The sequence below is a fragment of the Rattus norvegicus genome, chromosome 2 (genome assembly GCF_036323735.1).
Source record: "Rattus norvegicus strain BN/NHsdMcwi chromosome 2, GRCr8, whole genome shotgun sequence".
Lineage (NCBI taxonomy): Eukaryota > Metazoa > Chordata > Mammalia > Rodentia > Muridae > Rattus > Rattus norvegicus.
Window position 1 is genome coordinate 150823699 of NC_086020.1, and position 19204 is coordinate 150842902.

Here is a 19204-nt window from a genome sequence, read left to right on the forward strand (position 1 = left end):
AGAAATTTTGTGCTTCCTCCCTTTATTGAATATTAGTAACACAGTTGTACAGTTGCCTGGGGTGTGTCGTCTGTCATGACTTAAATCCTGGAACACTGGCTAGTATTGATGTTAGAAGGAAGAAAAGACAGACACATAGACACATGTGTATAAAGTGACACTGATATCATGTTGAGTTTTGCACCACTACCTCTGCACCTGGGCCATCCTTATGATTACTAGCTATAGCATGGGTGGGGGAATCCATTATAGTAAGATCTCTCTTTTAGTGAGCAGTCTCAGGCTATAAATATGCACAAAGTGGAAGCTTCAGGTGCTAGTCTCTGCACACACAGATCAACTGTCCACAAACACACATACACGGCCTCCTGAGAAATAGTTATAATTTCTTTTGATACTGTGTTATTAATATGGCTAGTAACAAATGACTGAAACAGTTTGGTTAGATCTTGTCAAAGTGTGACATACATCCTAAGCTGGACATTAAAAATATTATGAAGAGGTTGCCTCATTTCTTCATTAAGGTTATCTGCCAATCAGACACTGTTTTAGCACTCCTCACTTACTGGTGATGGAGCAATGGTCATGCCAAGGCATCTGCAAGTAGACAGAATTTGCTTGATGTAGTTTGAGCAATCAGATTCTGTGATTTTTGACCAAATGCAGAATCACCTAGGAATGCATTTCTCACAATATATATGTCATCAGGTGGTAATTTCAAATGATGGCTTTAACTTCAAATGATGACCTGTGATTGGAGGCAGGTAGAAGCTACAGAGAAAGATGACATGATTATACATTAGAAATCTCCATGGTGCTTCCTGGTTGCTGCCGCCGCAGAGAGCCCTTGGGCAGCACCCCGCGAGCAAACTTGAGCCTGGGGACCACAGGTAAGACCAACTTGTCTGCTGCAAGAAAGCTGCCTGGTGAGAAAAAAAAAAAGAAATCTACATGGTAACTATGTTAGCTTTTTTTTTTTATAATTGAGGACTTTTTTATTGGTAGCAATGTATAGGAGGTAATTCTTAAATTCAATTCCTTTACACACACAAAAATTATTCTTGAACAGTTCAAGTAAGGTCAGTGCTAGACTAAACATCTATCAGATACTCATAAGAGAATATGAAAGAAAGTCAAACTTCAAAAGGGAAAAATTGTGTTATTACAAATAACTCCTGGTTGTGATAAGATGGTTGAAATACATAGCCTGATATATGTGAGGAACTTTAAAGTGATTACTCATGTCTAACAGAAAACTGTGCATACCCATAAACACACAAGCCTACCAGCCCAATGATGTATAAAATGTCAACAACTCCATCATTTGTGTTTTATTTCGTTTATCTGTATTCCTCATGTTAGCATCTTGAATGAGGAAAGATGATTCATCCTTTCAACCTCTATAAAATATGTACTTTATTTTCATACAGAATATACTATTGCTTAGTGGACAATAAATAGGTGTTTCAACCAAGACAGAATATTCTGTAACATCAGACTTCCCCCATTAGATAAGGTATTTGTAAAAACCCAACATTGATTTACATGTTAACTATGTTAGCTTTAAAGAGAACACCCGATACATGTGTCATAGTTCAAACCCTTTCTCACCTAAAGAGTCTGAACTAATAAAATGTAGGATCAATATAAAAAATTTAGTTCAGGACTATAGAGATGGATCAGTGGTTAATGGATATACTGCTCTTATAGAGAACCCGACTTTGATTCTCAGCACACATTTGTGCAGCTCATAAGCATCTGTAGGTCCACTTTATGTGAACTCAGTGGGTCTAGTGTCCTGGAAAACCTGCAATCATGTTTATATACACCTTACATAAACATATATTAAAGTATTTTATTAGTAACATGTCAATCTGTAAGAATCTTAGCATATTGACTTAAAAGTTAATTTCTTTAATTCTTTCTAATTCATTACTAAATGCATAAACTGCTAGAATCTTGCTTTGCATACCTCCATTGACATTGTAGTATGTTGTTTTATCTATTCTTAGGCACCTGGAAATTTCACTAACTATATAGGTCTCAGACATGAACTGACCAGGGAAATCCTGCCTCTATGCCCAAAACCACACTTCTGATCTCAGTTTGGGTTGTTTTTACATGCTTGGGGCACTAAATTCTTGTGTGCTTATGTCTGTCAGGAAAAGATGATTCCAAAGATGCCTTCATTTATATATAAAGAAATAGGCAATTATTTCCCCAATTACATAATTTATTATAATTATAATTTGTCCCTAAACTCCATTTGTAAGAATTCACATATTTTTTCCCAATTAGATTGTATTTAAAGGGTGCAGAGGACAGTGATCAATAGTCTTGTTTGATGTATACTTTCAGCTTTCTAACACATGTGGTCTGTGTTGAATCTCTGATGCCACCAAGTGGCAAGAAACTGCCATAGATGTGTAAATTATTAGGTATGGCCATATTCCAATGAGAATTCTTTGAAGGAAAAGACAGTGACTATTTTGGATCTGAACCTGCAGCTTTCTTTCATTAGAGAACCTATAAGGAAGGCAAAGGTCCTGGCCCAAATGTAGACATTGATTCTGATATACTAGGGCTGGAGTCCTGTATTCTATTTAAAGATATATCCTGGTGATTCTGGTATTCCAGTACAAATATTTGGATAGGCATTCCACACACATTTGGCCTGATGTCCACATGCACAGACTATGTTAAGGACCATTAATGAATAACTATTTTTCTGTACATGGGATGTGAGGATGGGTCTTGTGGTCCTAAGAACACAAAGCAGGTTTTGGGCAGGAAGTCCTGCGTTTTTCTCTAATTGAATCCTTTCTGGGGTCAGGAGTCCATAGAGAGAAATGAAAACTAGGTTATCATATGACTTTGGGGACTGTGGAGTCCAAATTGAATCACAATGGATTGTGTACAGATGATGATTTTATTTTGATTTTTGTGGGGAGTTTGTCTACTCACCCATTGCAGGTGTTCAAAAGAATGAAAGGTATTTGAGTCCCTTGCATGGAAGTAGGTGAGTGAACTGTATTATCTATTCTTTTTCTGGTATATTCCATTTTTCTGCTTGTCTTTTTGTGAGTGACTGGAATAAAGGGGTGTTTAACCAATGTCCAACAAATTTCTTTTTTTTTCTGTTAATGTAAATTATTGTATCACCACATTTTATTTTATGTCATTTAAATTAAACTATTATGTACATATAATATGTTTCATTTTGATGTTTTCATGCCTGTCCAGTCATAGTTACCTGTTCATTTTCTCTTGTTTGTCTTTTCTATTTTCTACTTTGATATCTTTTCTGTCTCTCTCTGTCTTTCTTTCTGTTTAAGAGAAGAGAGAGAGAGAGAGAGAGAGAGAGAGAGAGAGAGAGAGAGAGAATCACCATTAGGGCTGTTTATAGGATACGTGGGGGTGAGAGTTTGTTTACAGAAGCATGGACACCTTACCACTGATTCATTACTGAAGAGTAAGCCTCTTTTCCTAGCAACCAGCAACTACATAAATATCCTTGGGAGAGATTAGGAGTGCATGGTCTTCTCTCCCTTTTATGAGGTAGGGAATTGTATAGCTTTGTACAAATAATATGTGAGTTCAAGTGTAATTAGCTATTTTTATATTGTGTTTCAAATGTGTCTTCTGATTTCAAAATTCTTTCATTGACAGGGCTACTGATGAAGGCTTTGTTCCCAGTACTGCTCAGTAAGGAGAATTTACACTGTTGAAACAGAAATAAAATAAACCCAGGACAGGTCTAGGAATAAAGCATGACATTGATGGCAGCCCAGTGATCCATTATCATAGTCATTAAACTAAAAACAGAAAAGCTACTAAGAAGTATGTTATAAATTAATAGTAATATTTAGGGCAGGTATGAAAATTGTAAATGGCTAGGTTATATAAAACAGGTTAGGGCCTGGAGAGATAGCTCATAGTTTAAGAATAGTTCCTGCTCTCCCAAATTTCCTGAGTTCAATTCCCAGCAACCACATCTTGGCTCACAACCATTTATGTGAGATTTTGTGCCCCTTTTGGTTGCTAGGCATCCGTGTAGGCAGAATACTGTATAAAAATGAAAAGAAAACAGCTGGGGCACGATCCTTGCTGATACTGGCCTACAGCTCCCTGCTCCCAAACCCCGTGGGAGAGAGAGCTCACTGCCCAGGCAGGTAGGCACTCCTGAGACTGCAGAGCGGGAGAGACCACCAGCAATACCCAACCCTGTCTACAAGCCTGGCCCAAGAGGAAACTATATAAGGCCTCTGGGAACAGTAATATATGGGCACTAAAACGCTGTGGTCCCGACACCACCCGGATCTGAAGGGACCCAATCAAACAGCTCCCTCACCCAAATCCCGTTGGAGGGAGAGCTACACCTTCAGAGGGGCAGACATGCCTGGGAAGTCAGAGGAGACTACTCTTTGCCCACATTTCTGACTCTACAGGAAAACGCCTAGTGCCATCTGGGCCCCCTGTGCACAGGGTCCCGAGTGATGGCAGGGCAGGCCCTTCTGGTTGCTGCCCTCATGGAGAGTTGAAACCCAGATCTGAGAAGTGACTCCAGGCTCTGGATGAGAGGGAAGACCAACTTTTCTGCTCCAAGTGACTTGCTTGGTGGACTTAGAACACACGCCCTGAAGACCAGGTGTAGACAGGAATGGCTACACGCCGGAAAGCAGAACACTCTGTTCCCATAACTGGCTGAAAGAGAACAGGAAATCAGGTCTACAACATTCCTGAAAAACAGGCCTACAGGACGTTCTAACCACTGTCAGAAAGAGCAGAACAAGGTAACACCAGAGACAACCTGAGGCAAGTGCAGGAACCCAAGCATGGCATCATCAGAGCCCAACTGTCCCACCAAAGCAAACACTGACTATCCAAATACACCAGAAAAGCAAGATCTAGATTTAAAATATCATTTGATCATGATGATGGAGGACTTCAAGAAAGACATAAAGAACTCCCTTAGAGAAATGCAGGAAAATGCAAATAAGCAGGCAGAAATGTATAGAGAGGAAATGCAAAAATACCTGAAAGAATTCGAGGAAAACATAATCAAACAGGTGAAGGAATTAAAAATGGAAACAGAAGCAACAAAGAAAGGACACAGGGAAACAACGCTGGATATAGAAAACCAAAGGAAGAGACAAGGAGCCGTAGATACAAGCATCACAAACAGAATACAAGAGATAGAAGAGAGAATCTCAGGAGCAGAAGATTCCATAGAAATCATCAACACAACCGTCAAAAATAATGTAAAACGGAAAAAGCTACTGATCCAAAACATACAGGAAATCCAGGATTCAATGAGAAGATCAAACCTAAGGATAATAGGTATAGAAGAGAATGAAGACTCCCAGCTCAAAGGACCAGTAAATATCTTCAACAAAATCATAGAAGAAAACTTCCCTAACCTAAAGAAAGAGATGCCCACAAACATACAAGAAGCCTACAGAACTCCAAATAGATTGGACCAGAAAAGAAACACCTCCCGTCACATAATAGTCAAAACACCAAATGCACAAAACAAAGAAAGAATATTAAAAGCAGTAAGGGAAAAAGGTCAAGTAACATATAATGGCAGAAGAATCAGAATTGCAACAGATTTCTCACCAGAGACTATGAAAGCCAGAAGATCAAGGACAGATGTTATACAGACCCCAAGAGAACACAAATGCCAGCCCAGGTTACTGTATTCTGCAAAACTCTCAATTAACATAGATGGAGAAACCAAGATATTCCATGACAAAACCAAATTTACACAATATCCTTCTACAAATCCAGCCCTACAAAGGATAATAAATGGTAAAGCCCAACACAAGGAGGCAATCTACACCCTGAAAAAGCAAGAAACTAATCATTTTGCAACAAAACAAAAAGAGAAGACAAGCAGACAAACATAATCTCACATCCAAATATAACAGGAAGCAACAATCACTATTCCTTAATATCTCTCAACATCAATGGACTCAATTCCCAAATAAAAAGAAACAGATTAACAAAATGGATATGGAATGAGGAACTAACATTTTGCTGCCTATAGGAAACACACGTCAGAGACAAAGAGAGACAGTACCTCAGAGTAAAAGGCTAGAAAAAAACTTTCCAAGCAATTGACCTGAAGAAGCAAGCTGGAATAGCCATTGTAATATCCAGTAAAATCGATTTTCAACCAAAAGTCAACAAAAAAGATAAAGAAGAATATTTCATATCATTCAAAGGAAAAAATCCACCAAGATGAACCTTCAATCCTAAATATCTATACTCCAAATACAAGGGCACATACATACATAAAAGAAACCTTACTAAAGCTCAAAGCACACATTGCACCTCACACAATAATAGTAGGAGATTTCAACACCCCACTCTCATCAAAGGACAGATCATGGAAACAGAAATTAAACAGAGACATAGTCAGACTAAGAGAAGTCATGAACCAAATGGTTTTAACAGATATTTATAGAACATTCTGTCCTAAAACAAAAGGAAATACCTTCTTTTCACCACCTCATGGTACTTTCTCCAAAATTGACCATATAATTGGTCATAAAACAGGCCTCAACAGATACAGAAAGGTAGAAATAATCCCATGGGCCTTATAAGACCACCATGGGCTAAAGTTGGTCTTCAACAACAATAAGGAGAGAATGCCCACATAGGGATGGAAGTTGAATAATGCTCCACTCAATGATAACCTGGTCAAAGAAGAAATAAAGAAAGAAATTAAAGACTTCTTAGAATTTAATGAAAATGAAGGTACAACATACCCAAACTTATGGGACACAATGAAAGCTGTGCTAAGAGGAAAACTCATAGCTCTGAGTGCCTGCAGAAAGAAACAGGAAAGAGCATATGTCAGCAGCTTGACAGAACACCTAAAATCTCTAGAAGAAAAAGAAACAAACACACCCAGGAGGAGTAGAAGGCACGAAATAATCAAACTCAGAGCCGAAATCAACCAAGTAGAAACAAAAAGGACTGTACAAAGGATCAATAAAACCAAAAGCTGGTTCTTTGAGAAAATCAACAAGATAGATAAACCTTTAGCCAGACTAATCAGAGGACAAAGAGAGTGTGTCGAAATTAACAAAATCAGAAATGAAAAGGGAGGCATAACAACAAAGCCAGAGGAAATTCAAAAACTCCTCAGATCCTACTACAAAAGCCTATATTCAACAAAACTTGAAAATCTGGAAGAAATGGACAATTTCCAAGACAGATACCAGGTACCGAAGTTAAATCAGGAACAGATAAACCAGTTGAACAACCCCATAACTCCTAAGGAAATAGAAGCAGTCATTAAAGTTCTCCCAACCAAAAAGAGCCCAGGCCCAGATGGGTTCAGGGCAGACTTCTATCAGACCTTCATAGAAGACCTCATACCAATACTATCCAAACTATTCCACAAGATTGAAACAGATGGATCACTACCGAATTCCTTCTATGAAGCCACAATTACTCTTATACCTAAACCACACAAAGACCCATCAAAGAAAGATGACTTCAGGCCAATTTCCCTTATGAATATCGTTGAAAAATACTCAATAAAATTCTTGCAAACAAAATCCAAGGGCACCTCAAAACAATTATCCATCATAAACAAGTAAGCTTAATTCCTTGGATGCAGGAATGGTTTTATATACGGAAAACCGTCAATGTAATCCACTCTATAAGCAAACTGAAAGATAAAAACCACATGATCATTTCATTAGATGCTGAGAAAGCATTTGACAAAATTCAATACCCCTTCATGATAAACGTTCTGGAAAGAACAGGATTTCAAGGCCCATACCTAAACATAGTAAAAGCCATATACAGCAAACCAGTAGCTAACATTAAACTAAGTGGAGAGAAACTTGAAGCAATCCCACTAAAATCAGGGACTAGACAAGGCTGTCCACTCTCTCCCTACTTATTCAATATAGTTCTTGAAGTTCTAGCCAGAGCAATCAGACAACAAAAGGAGATCAAAGGTATACAGATTTGAAAAGAAGAAGTCAAAGTATCACTATTTGCAGACGATATGAATGTATACTTAAGTGATCCCAAAAGTTCCACCAGAGAACTACTAAATCTGATAAACACCTTCTGCAAATTGGCGGGGTCTAAAATTAACTCAAATAAATCAGTAGACTTCCTCTACACAAAATGGCCATTTTTACTATGTTAATCCTGCCAATCCATGAGCATTGGAGATCTTTCCATCTTCTGAGGTCTTCTTCAATTTCTTTCTTCAGAGGCTTGAAGTTCTTATCATACAGATCTTTTACTTGCTTGGTTAAAGTCACACCGAGGTATTTTATATTATTTGGAACTATAATGAAGGGTGTCGTTTCCCTAATTACTTTCTTGGCTTGTTTTTCTTTTGTGTAAAGGAAACCTACTGATATATTTGAGTTTATTTTGTACCCAGCCAATTTGATGAAGCTGTTTATCAGGTTTACAAGTTCTCTGGTGGAACTTTTGGGATCACTTAAATATACTATCATATTGTCTGCAAATAGTGATATTTTGACTTCTTCCTTTCCAATATGTATCCCTTTTATCTCCTTTTGTTGTCTGATTGCTCTGGCTAGAACTTCAAGAACTATATTGAATAAGTAGGGAGAGAGTGGGCAGCCTTGTCTAGTCCCTGATTTTAGTAGGATTGCTTCTACTTCCTTTCCGGTTAGTTTAATATTAGCTACTGGTTTGCTGTATATGGCTTTTACTATGTTTAGGTATGGGCCTTGAATTCCTGTTCTTTCCAGGACTTTTATCATGAAGGGTTGTTGAATTTTTGCCAAATGCTTTCTCAGCATCTAATGAAACGATCATGTCGTTTTTATCTTTCAGTTTGTTTATATAAAGGATTACGTTGATGGTTTTCCATCTATTTAACCATCCCTGCATCCCTGGAATGAAGCCAACTTGATCATGGTGGATGATTGTTTTGATGGGCTCTTGCATTCGGTTTGCAAGAATTTTATTGAGTAACTTTGAATTGATATTCATAAGGGAAATTGGCCTGAAGTCATCTTTCTTTGATGGGTCTTTGTGTGGTTTAGGTATAAGAGTAATTGTGGCTTCATAGAAGGAATTCGGTAGTGCTCCATCTGTTTCAATTTTGTGGAATAGTTTGGATAGTATTGGTATGAGGTCTTCTATGAAGGTCTGATAGAAGTCTGCAGTAAACCCATCTGGGCCTGGGCTCTTTTTGGTTGGGAGAACTTTAATGACTGCTTCTATTTCCTTAGGAGTTATGGGGTTGTTCAACTGGTTTATCTGTTCCTGATTTAACTTCGATACCTGGTATCTGTCTAGGAAATTGTCCATTTCCTGCCGATTTTCAAGTTTTGTTGAATATAGGCTTTTATAGTAAGATCTGATGATTTTTTGAATTTCCTCTGAATCTGTAGTTATGTCTCCCTTTTCATTTCTGATTTTATTAATTTGGACACACTCTCTGTGTCCTCTCGTTAGTCTGGCTAAGGGTTTATCTATCTTTTTGATTTTCTCAAAGAACCAACTTTTGGTTCTGTTGATACTTTCTATGGTCCTTTTTGTTTCTACTTGATTGATTTCAGCTCTGAGTTTGATTATTTCCTGCCTTCTACTCCTCCTGGGTGTATTTGCTTCTTTTTGTTCTAGAGCTTTTAGGTGTGCTGTCAAGCTGCTGACACATGCTCTTTCCTGTTTCTTTCTGCAGGCACTCAGAGCTATGAATTTTCCTCTTAGCACAGCTCTCATTGTGTCCCATAAGTTTGGGTATGTTGTACCTTCATTTTCATTAAATTCTAAAAAGTTTTTAATTTCTTTCTTTATTTCTTCCTTGACCAGGTTATCATTGAGTAGAGCATTGTTCAATTTCCACGTATATGTGGGCATTCTTCCCTTATTGTTATTGAAGACCAGTTTTAGGCCGTGGTGGTCCGATAGCACGCATGGGATTATTTCTATCTTTCTGTACCTGTTGAGGCCCGTTTTTTGACCAATTATATGGTCTATTTTGGAGAAAGTACCATGAGGAGCTGAGAAGAAGGTATATCCTTTTGCTTTAGGATAGAATGTTCTATAAATATCCGTTAAGTCCATTTGGCTCATGACTTCTCTTAGTCTGTCGACATCTCTGTTTAATTTCTGTTTCCATGATCTGTCCATTGATGAGAGTGGGGTGTTGAAATCTCCCACTATTATTGTATGAGGTGCAATGTGTGTTTTGAGCTTTAGTAAGGTTTCTTTTATGTATGTATGTGCCCTTGTATTTGGGGCATAGATATTTAGGATTGAGAGTTCATCTTGGTGGATTTTTCCTTTGATGAATATGAAGTGTCCTTCCTTATCTTTTTTGATGACTTTTAGTTGAAAATTGATTTTATTTGATATTAGAATGGCAACTCCAGCTTGCTTCTTCCAACCATTTGCTTGGAAAGTTGTTTTCCAGCCTTTCACTCTGAGGTAGTGTCTGTCTTTGTCTCTGAGGTGTGTTTCCTGTAGGCCTCAGAATGCAGGGTCCTCGTTGCATATCCAGTTTGTTAATCTATGTCTCTTTATTGGGGAGTTGAGGCCATTGATGTTGAGAGATATTAAGGAATAGTGATTATTGCTTCCTGTCGTATTCATATTTTGATGTGAGGTTAAGTTTGTGTGCTTTTCTTCTCTTTGTTTTGTTGCCATGACGATTAGTTTCTTGCTTCTTCTAGGGTATAGCTTGCCTCCTTATGTTGGGCTTTACCATTTATTATCCTTTGTAGTGCTGGATTTGTAGAAAGATATTGTGTAAATTTGGTTTTGTCATGGAATATCTTGGTTTCTCCATCAATGTTAATTGAGAGTTTTGCAGGATACAGTAACCTGGGCTGACATTTGTGTTCTCTTAGGGTCTGTATGACATCTGTCCAGGATCTTCTGGCCTTCATAGTTTCTGGTGAAAAGTCTGGTGTGATTCTAATAGGTCTGCCTTTATATGTTACTTGACCTTTTTCCCTTACTGCTTTTAATATTCTTTCTTTATTTTGTACGTTTGGTGTTTTGACTATTATGTGACGGGAGGTGTTTCTTTTCTGGTCCAATCTATTTGGAGTTCTGTAGGCTTCTTGTATGCCTATGAGTATCTCTTTTTTTAGGTTAGGGAAGTTTTCTTCTATGATTTTGTTGAAGATATTTACTGGTCCTTTGAGCTGGGAGTCTTCACTCTCTTCTATACCTATTATCCTTAGGTTTGATCTTCTCATTGAGTCCTGGATTTCCTGTATGTTTTGGACCAGTAGCTTTTTCTGCTTTACATTATCTTTGACAGTTGAGTCAATGATTTGTATGGAATCTTCTGCTCCTGAGATTCTCTCTTCCATCTCTTGTATTCTGTTGGTGAAGCTTGTATCTACAGCTCCTTGTCTCTTCTTTTGGTTTTCTATATCCAGGGTTGTTTCCATGTGTTCTTTCTTGATTGCTTCTATTTCCATTTTTAATACCTTCAACTGTTTGATTGTGTTTTCCTGGAATTCTTTCAGGGATTTTTGTGACTCCTCTCTATGGGCTTCTATTTGTTTAATTATGTTTTCCTGGAATTCTTTCAGGCATTTTTGCGATTCCTCTCTGTAGGCTTCTACTTGTTCTCTAAGGGAGTTCTTCACGTCTTTCTTGAAGTCCTCCAGCATCATTATCAAATATAATTTTGAAACTAGATCTTGCTTTTCTGGTGTGTTTGGATATTCCATGTTTGTTTTGGTGGGAGAATTGGGCTCCGATGGTACCATGTAGTCTTGGTTTCTGTTGCTTGTGTTCCTGCGCTTGCCTCTCGCCATCAGATTATCTCTAGTGTTACTTTGTTCTGCTATTTCTGACAGTGGCTAGACTGTCCTATAAGCCTGTGTGTCAGGAGTGCTGTAGACCTGTTTTCCTGTTTTCTTTCAGCCTGTTATGGCAACAGAGTGTTCTGATTTCGGGCGTGTAGTTTTCCCTCTCTACAGGTCTTCAACTGTTCCTATGGGCCTGTGTCTTGAGTTCACCAGACAGGTCACTTGCAGCAGAAAAGTTGGTCTTACCTGTGGTCCCGAGGCTCAAGTTCGCTCGTGGGGTGCTGCCCACGGGCTCTCTGCAGCGGCAGCAACCAGGAAGATCAAATTGATCTATTCTTATCTCCTTGTACAAAAGTCAAATCTAAGTGGGTCAAGGACCTCCTATAAATCCAGATATTCAGAATTTAATTGAATTGAAATCTGGAAATGTCCTCAAACACATTTGCACAGGGGAAAATTTCTCAACAGAACACCAATTGCTGAGGTTCTAAGATAAACTATAGACAAATGGGATCTTCTAAAACTGCAAAGCTTCTATAAGGCAAAAGACACTGTCAATAGGACAAAGGGCAACCTACAGATTGGGGTAAGGTCTTTACCAACCCTACATCCGATAAATGGCTAAAAATATAATATATAAATAAAGAATTTATCCTCTGGGGAACCAAATAGCCACATTGAGAATGGAATATAGAGCTAAGCAAAATATTCTCATTTGAGCAATCTCGAATGACTGAGAAGCACCTAAAGAAATGTTCAACATTCTTAGTCATTAGGGAAAGGCAATTCAAAACAACCATGAAAATGCATCTCACACCAGTCACAATGGCTTAGATAAAAACCTCAGGTTAGAGAAGATGCTGGCAAGGATCACTCCCTCCAAAGTTGGTGGGATTGAAAACTGGTTTAATTATTCTGGAAATCAGTCTGGTGACTCCTCAGAAAATTAGTCATAGTACTACCTGAGGACCCAGCTATACCACTCCTGGGCATACACCCAAAAGATGCTCCAACACATAACAAGGACACATGTTCCACTATGTTCACATCAGCCTTACTTATAATAGCCAGAAGCTGGAAAGAACCCAGGTGTTCCTCAACAGAGGAATGGATAAAGAAAAATGTAGTACATTTATACAATGGAGTACCACTCAGCTGTTTTAAAACAATGACTTCATGAAACTTGCAGGCAAATGGATGGAAATAGAAAATATCATCCTGAATTAGGTAACCTAGTCACAAAAGCACACATATTATATGTACTCACTGATAATTAGATATTAGACAAAAAGCTCTGAATAAGTATGATACAACTCATAGACCATATGATGCTGAAGAAAATTAAGACCAAAGTGTAGATGCTTCAGTTATACTTAGAAGGGGGAACAAAGTAATCACAGGAGGTAGAGTAAGAGAGGGATCTGGGATGGAGAGATGAGGGAGAGGGAAAGGGGGCAGGTTCAGGTGTGGGAGGAGGAATGGGGGAAGAAGTACAGAGGATCAGGAAACTGAATTGAGGTATGTAGTAGTGGGGGATGGGACATTGGGGGTAGCAACCAAAAAGTCCCAGATCCCAGGAAAGTAAGAGGCTCCCAGGACCCAACAGGGATGACATTAGTTGAAATACCCAACAAAGGGGAGAGAGAACCTATAGAGACCATATCCAACAGTTAGCACGTCCTCTGTTTAAAGGATGGGCCCACCCACCCTTTTCTAAAATATTAATCTGGAATTGCTCCTCTCTTAAAGAAAGGCAGGGATTTTTAGTAGAGTGAATGAAAGGCCATCCAGAGATTAATCCTCTTAGGGATTTATTCCACCTGCAGACACCAAACTCTGAGGCTATTGCTGATGCCAACGAGTGCATGTTGACAGGAGTCTGATATAATTGTCCCCTGAGAAGCGCTGCCAGAGCCTGACCAGTAGAGATGTGGATGTTTACAGCTAACCATCAGATTGAGCAGGGGACCTCATAGGAGGAGTTAGGGGATGTACTGAAGGAGCTGAAGAACATAGGAAGGAGAAAAATATCAAGCATCCAGAACCTCCAGAGTCCCAGGGACTAAACCACAAATCAAAGAGTACACATGGAGGGACTCATGGCTCCAGACGCATATGTAGGAGAGGATTGCCTTATCTGGCATCAATGGGAGGTGAGTACTTGGTCCTGTGGATGCTCAATGCTCCAGTTTGGGGGTTTTATGGTAGTGAGGCAGGAGAGAGTGGGTGTGTGGATGGGTGAGCACCCTCAGAGACACTGGGCCTGGTAACTAACAGATCCCACAGCTCCATGCACACAAATCCCCTGGGGGAGAGAGCTGTACATGCAAAGTACTGACATTTCTGAGACTACAGGACAGATCACGACTTCTGCCCACCTCTGCCCACATCGCTGGCCTAAGAAAGACCTGCACAGTTCCTCCTGATTCAAGAATATAGGAGCAGACAGAGGCAGGAACCTGCTGGTTTGAGCCTGCACCAGGAACTGAACCGAACTGGTCACACAGCTCCCTGTACCCAAATCCAATGTGGGAGAGAGCTGGACACTCAGAAGTGCAGACACTCCTGAGAAATCAGAGGAGACTACTCTCTGCCCACATTCCTGGACAAAGAAGATATTGCTTAGTGCCATCTGTGTGCCCTGGGCACGGGGTCCTACGAGTAATCAAGGGCAGGACCCTGGGTTTCTGCCTGTGCAGAGAGCTGAGAGCCAGTTGCCAGGATGGAAACCGGTGCAGGCTCAAATCCAAAGCGAAACATTGGGATGGGGGTGGGGGGCTCAGGAAATCCTGCACAAGAGGATGAAAGTAGAGATTCTAGTAGTTAGAGGGGTCAAAAACAACACATGAAACTCACAGAAGCGAGTAACCTGGGCTCTTAGGAACTCCAGCAGTCTGAATCAACAACCAGGTGGCCTGCCTGGGCCTGACTTAAACCCTCTCCATATATGCTAGAGTTGTATAGCTTGCTCTTCTTGTGGGAGTTCTAACAGTGGTATCAACTTCAGTCTAATTCTTTTGTTGCCGTTTGAGATTCTTTGTCTCATACTGAGTTGCCTTTCCAGCAGTAATACAAGTGGAGGTGTCTAGATTGACTGTTCTTTGATATGTCATGTTTAGTTGATATCCATAGGAGGCTTGCCATTTTCTGAGGAGAAAGAAAGGAGGAGTGGATGTGGGTTGGGCTGAAACAAGGTGGTGTTAGGGTAGGGGAAGGATAGAAGAGCACTGCAGTTGGGATGTAAAAAAATCACACAAAAGGAAATGAATATGTTAAATAAATACATATTAATATAGTAAAAGTAAAAATTAGGGAATATATGAACCTTTTTTATTTCAGAAGATAATAAAATTACTATGTTCCATTGAAACATTCTCAAAATATCAAAATACTACTAAATCATATTAAAATCTTATGTGTTTTAATTTAACATGGAGTCTTTATATTCTATTTTTTTATTTTTTAAAATTATCTTTAATCTTTTTTTCTTTTTTCTTTTTTATTAACTTGAGTATTTCTTTTTTTTTTATTTTATTTTTTTTTATTAACTTGAGTATTTCTTATATACATTTCGAGTGTTATTCCCTTTCCCGGTTTCCGGGCAAACATCCCCCTCCCCCCTCCCCTTCCTTATGGGTGTTCCCCTCCCAACCCTCCCCCCATTGCCGCCCTCCCCCCATAGACTAGTTCACTGGGGGTTCAGTCTTAGCAGGACCCAGGGCTTCCCCTTCCACTGGTGCTCTTACTAGGATATTCATTGCTACCTATGGGGTCAGAGTCCAGGGTCAGTCCATGTATAGTCTTTAGGTAGTGGCTTAGTCCCTGGAAGCTCTGGTTGCTTGGCATTGTTGTACTTTTGGGGTCTCGAGCCCCTTCCAGCTCTTCCAGTTCTTTCTCTGATTCCTTCAATAGGGGACCTATTCTCAGTTCAGTGGTTTGCTGCTGGCATTCGCCTCTATATTTGCTGTATTCTGGCTGTGTCTCTCAGGAGCGATCTACATCCGGCTCCTGTCGGTCTGCACTTCTTTGCTTCATCCATCTTGTCTAATTGGGTGGCTGTATATGTATGGGCCACATGTGGGGCAGGCTCTGAATGGGTGTTCCTTCAGTCTCTGTTTTAATCTTTGCCTCTCCCTTCCCTGCCAGGGTATTCTTTTTCCTCATTTAAAGAAGGAGTGAAGCATTCACATTTTGATCATCCGTCTTGAGTTTCGTTTGTTCTAGGGATCTAGGGTAATTCAAGCATTTGGGCTAATAGCCACTTATCAATGAGTGCATACCATGTATGTCTTTCTGTGATTGGGTTAGCTCACTCAGGATGATATTTTCCAGTTCCAACCATTTGCCTACGAATTTCATAAACTCGTTGTTTTTGATAGCTGAGTAATATTCCATTGTGTAGATGTACCACATTTTCTGTATCCATTCCTCTGTTGAAGGGCATCTGGGTTCTTTCCATTTTCTGGCTATTATAAATAAGGCTGCGATGAACATAGTGGAGCACGTGTCTCTTTTATATGTTGAGGCATCTTTTGGGTATATGCCCAAGAGAGGTATAGCTGGATCCTCAGGCAGTTCAATGTCCAATTTTCTGAGGAACCTCCAGACTGATTTCCAGAATGGTTTTACCAGTCTGCAATCCCACCAACAATGGAGGAGTGTTCCTCTTTCTCCACATCCTCGCCAGCATCTGCTGTCACCTGAGTTTTTGATCTTAGCCAATCGCACTGGTGTGAGGTGAAATCTCAGGGTTGTTTTGATTTGCATTTCCCTTATGACTAAAGATGTTCAACATTTCTTTAGGTGTTTCTCAGCCATTCGGCATTCCTCAGCTGTGAATTCTTTGTTTAGCTCTGAACCCCATTTTTTAATAGGGTTATTTGTTTCCCTGCGGTCTAACTTCTTGAGTTCTTTGTATATTTTGGATATAAGGCCTCTATCTGTTGTAGGATTGGTAAAGATCTTTTCCCAATCTGTTGGTTGCCGTTTTGTCCTAACCACAGTGTCCTTTGCCTTACAGAAGCTTTGCAGTTTTATGAGATCCCATTTGTCGATTCTTGATCTTAGAGCATAAGCCATTGGTGTTTTGTTCAGGAAATTTTTTCCAGTGCCCATGTGTTCCAGATGCTTCCCTAGTTTTTCTTCTATTAGTTTGAGTGTGTCTGGTTTGATGTGGAGGTCCTTGATCCACTTGGACTTAAGCTTTGTACAGGGTGATAAGCATGGATCGATCTGCATTCTTCTACATGTTGCCCTCCAGTTGAACCAGCACCATTTGCTGAAAATGCTATCTTTTTTCCATTGGATGGTTTTGGCTCCTTTGTCAAAAATCAAGTGACCATAGGTGTGTGGGTTCATTTCTGGGTCTTCAATTCTATTCCATTGGTCTATCTGTCTGTCTCTGTACCAATACCATGCAGTTTTTATCACTATTGCTCTGTAATACTGCTTGAGTTCAGGGATAGTGATTCCCCCTGAAGTCCTTTTATTGTTGAGGATAGCTTTAGCTATCCTGGGTTTTTTGTTATTCCAGATGAATTTGCAAATTGTTCTGTCTAACTCTTTGAAGAATTGGATTGGTATTTTGATGGGGATTGCATTGAATCTGTAGATTGCTTTTGGTAAAATGGCCATTTTTACTATATTAATCCTGCCAATCCATGAGCATGGGAGATCTTTCCATCTTTTGAGGTCTTCTTCAATTTCTTTCCTCAGTGTCTTGAAGTTCTTATTGTACAGATCTTTTACTTGCTTGGTTAAAGTCACACCGAGGTACTTTATATTATTTGGGTCTATTATGAAGGGTGTCGTTTCCCTAATTTCTTTCTCGGCTTGTTTCTCTTTTGTATAGAGGAAGGCAACTGATTTATTTGAGTTAATTTTATACCCAGCCACTTTGCTGAAGTTGTTTATCAGCTTTAGTAGTTCTCTGGTGGAACTTTTGGGATCACTTAAATATACTATCATGTCATCTGCAAATAGTGATATTTTGACTTCTTCTTTTCCGATCTGTATCCCCTTGACCTCCTTTTGTTGTCTGATTGCTCTGGCTAGAACTTCAAGAACTATATTGAATAAGTAGGGAGAGAGTGGGCAGCCTTGTCTAGTCCCTGATTTTAGTGGGATTGCTTCAAGTTTCTCTCCATTTAGTTTAATGTTAGCAACTGGTTTGCTGTATATGGCTTTTACTATGTTTAGGTATGGGCCTTGAATTCCTATTCTTTCCAGGACTTTTATCATGAAGGGGTGTTGAATTTTGTCAAATGCTTTCTCAGCATCTAATGAAAGGATCATGTGGTTCAGTTTTTTCAGTTTGTTTATATAATGGATCACGTTGATGGTTTTCCGTATATTAAACCATCCCTGCATGCCTGGGATGAAGCCTACTTGATCATGGTGGATGATTGTTTTGATGTGCTCTTGAATTCGGTTTGCCAGAATTTTATTGAGTATTTTTGCGTCGATATTCATAAGGGAAATTGGTCTGAAGTTCTCTTTCTTTGTTGTGTCTTTGTGTGGTTTAGGTATAAGAGTAATTGTGGCTTCGTAGAAGGAATTCGGTAGGGCTCCATCTGTTTCAATTTTGTGGAATAGTTTGGATAATATTGGTATGAGGTCTTCTATGAAGGTTTGATAGAATTCTGCACTAAACCCGTCTGGACCTGGGCTCTTTTTGGTTGGGAGACCTTTAATGACTGCTTCTATTTCCTTAGGAGTTATGGGGTTGTTTAACTGGTTTATCTGTTCCTGATTTAACGTCGATACCTGGTATCTGTCTAGGAAATTGTCCATTTTCTGAAGATTTTCAAATTTTGTTGAATATAGGTTTTTATAGTAAGATCTGATGATTTTTTGAATTTCCTCCGAATCTGTAGTTATGTCTCCCTTTTCATTTCTGATTTTGTTAATTTGGACACACTCTCTGTGTCCTCTCGTTAGTCTGGCTAAGGGTTTATCTATCTTGTTGATTTTCTAAAGAACCAACTTTTGGTTCTCTTGATTCTTTCTATGGTCCTTTTTGTTTCTACTTGGTTGATTTCAGCTCTGAGTTTGATTATTTCCTGCCTTCTACTCCTCCTGGGTGTATTTGCTTCTTTTTGTTCTAGAGCTTTTAGGTGTGCTGTCAAGCTGCTGACATATGCTCTTTCCTGTTTCTTTCTGCAGGCACTCAGCGCTATGAGTTTTCCTCTTAGCAGAGCTTTCATTGTGTCCCATAAGTTTGAGTATGTTGTATCTTCATTTTCATTAAATTCTAAAAAGTTTTTAATTTCTTTCTTTATTTCTTCCTTGACCAGGTTATCATTGAGTAGAGCATTGTTCAATTTCCACGTATATGTGGGCATTCTTCCCTTATTGTTATTGAAGACCAGTTTTAGGCCGTGGTGGTCCGATAGCACGCATGGGATTATTTCTATCTTTCT

The 19204-nt window shown here is 39.3% G+C and overlaps 1 pseudogene; it reads right to left on the reverse strand.

Annotated features, from left to right (window-relative positions):
* LOC120101015 (vomeronasal type-2 receptor 1-like) overlaps positions 1 to 19204 on the reverse strand; it is a 65977-nt pseudogene that overhangs the window by 5841 nt on the left and 40932 nt on the right.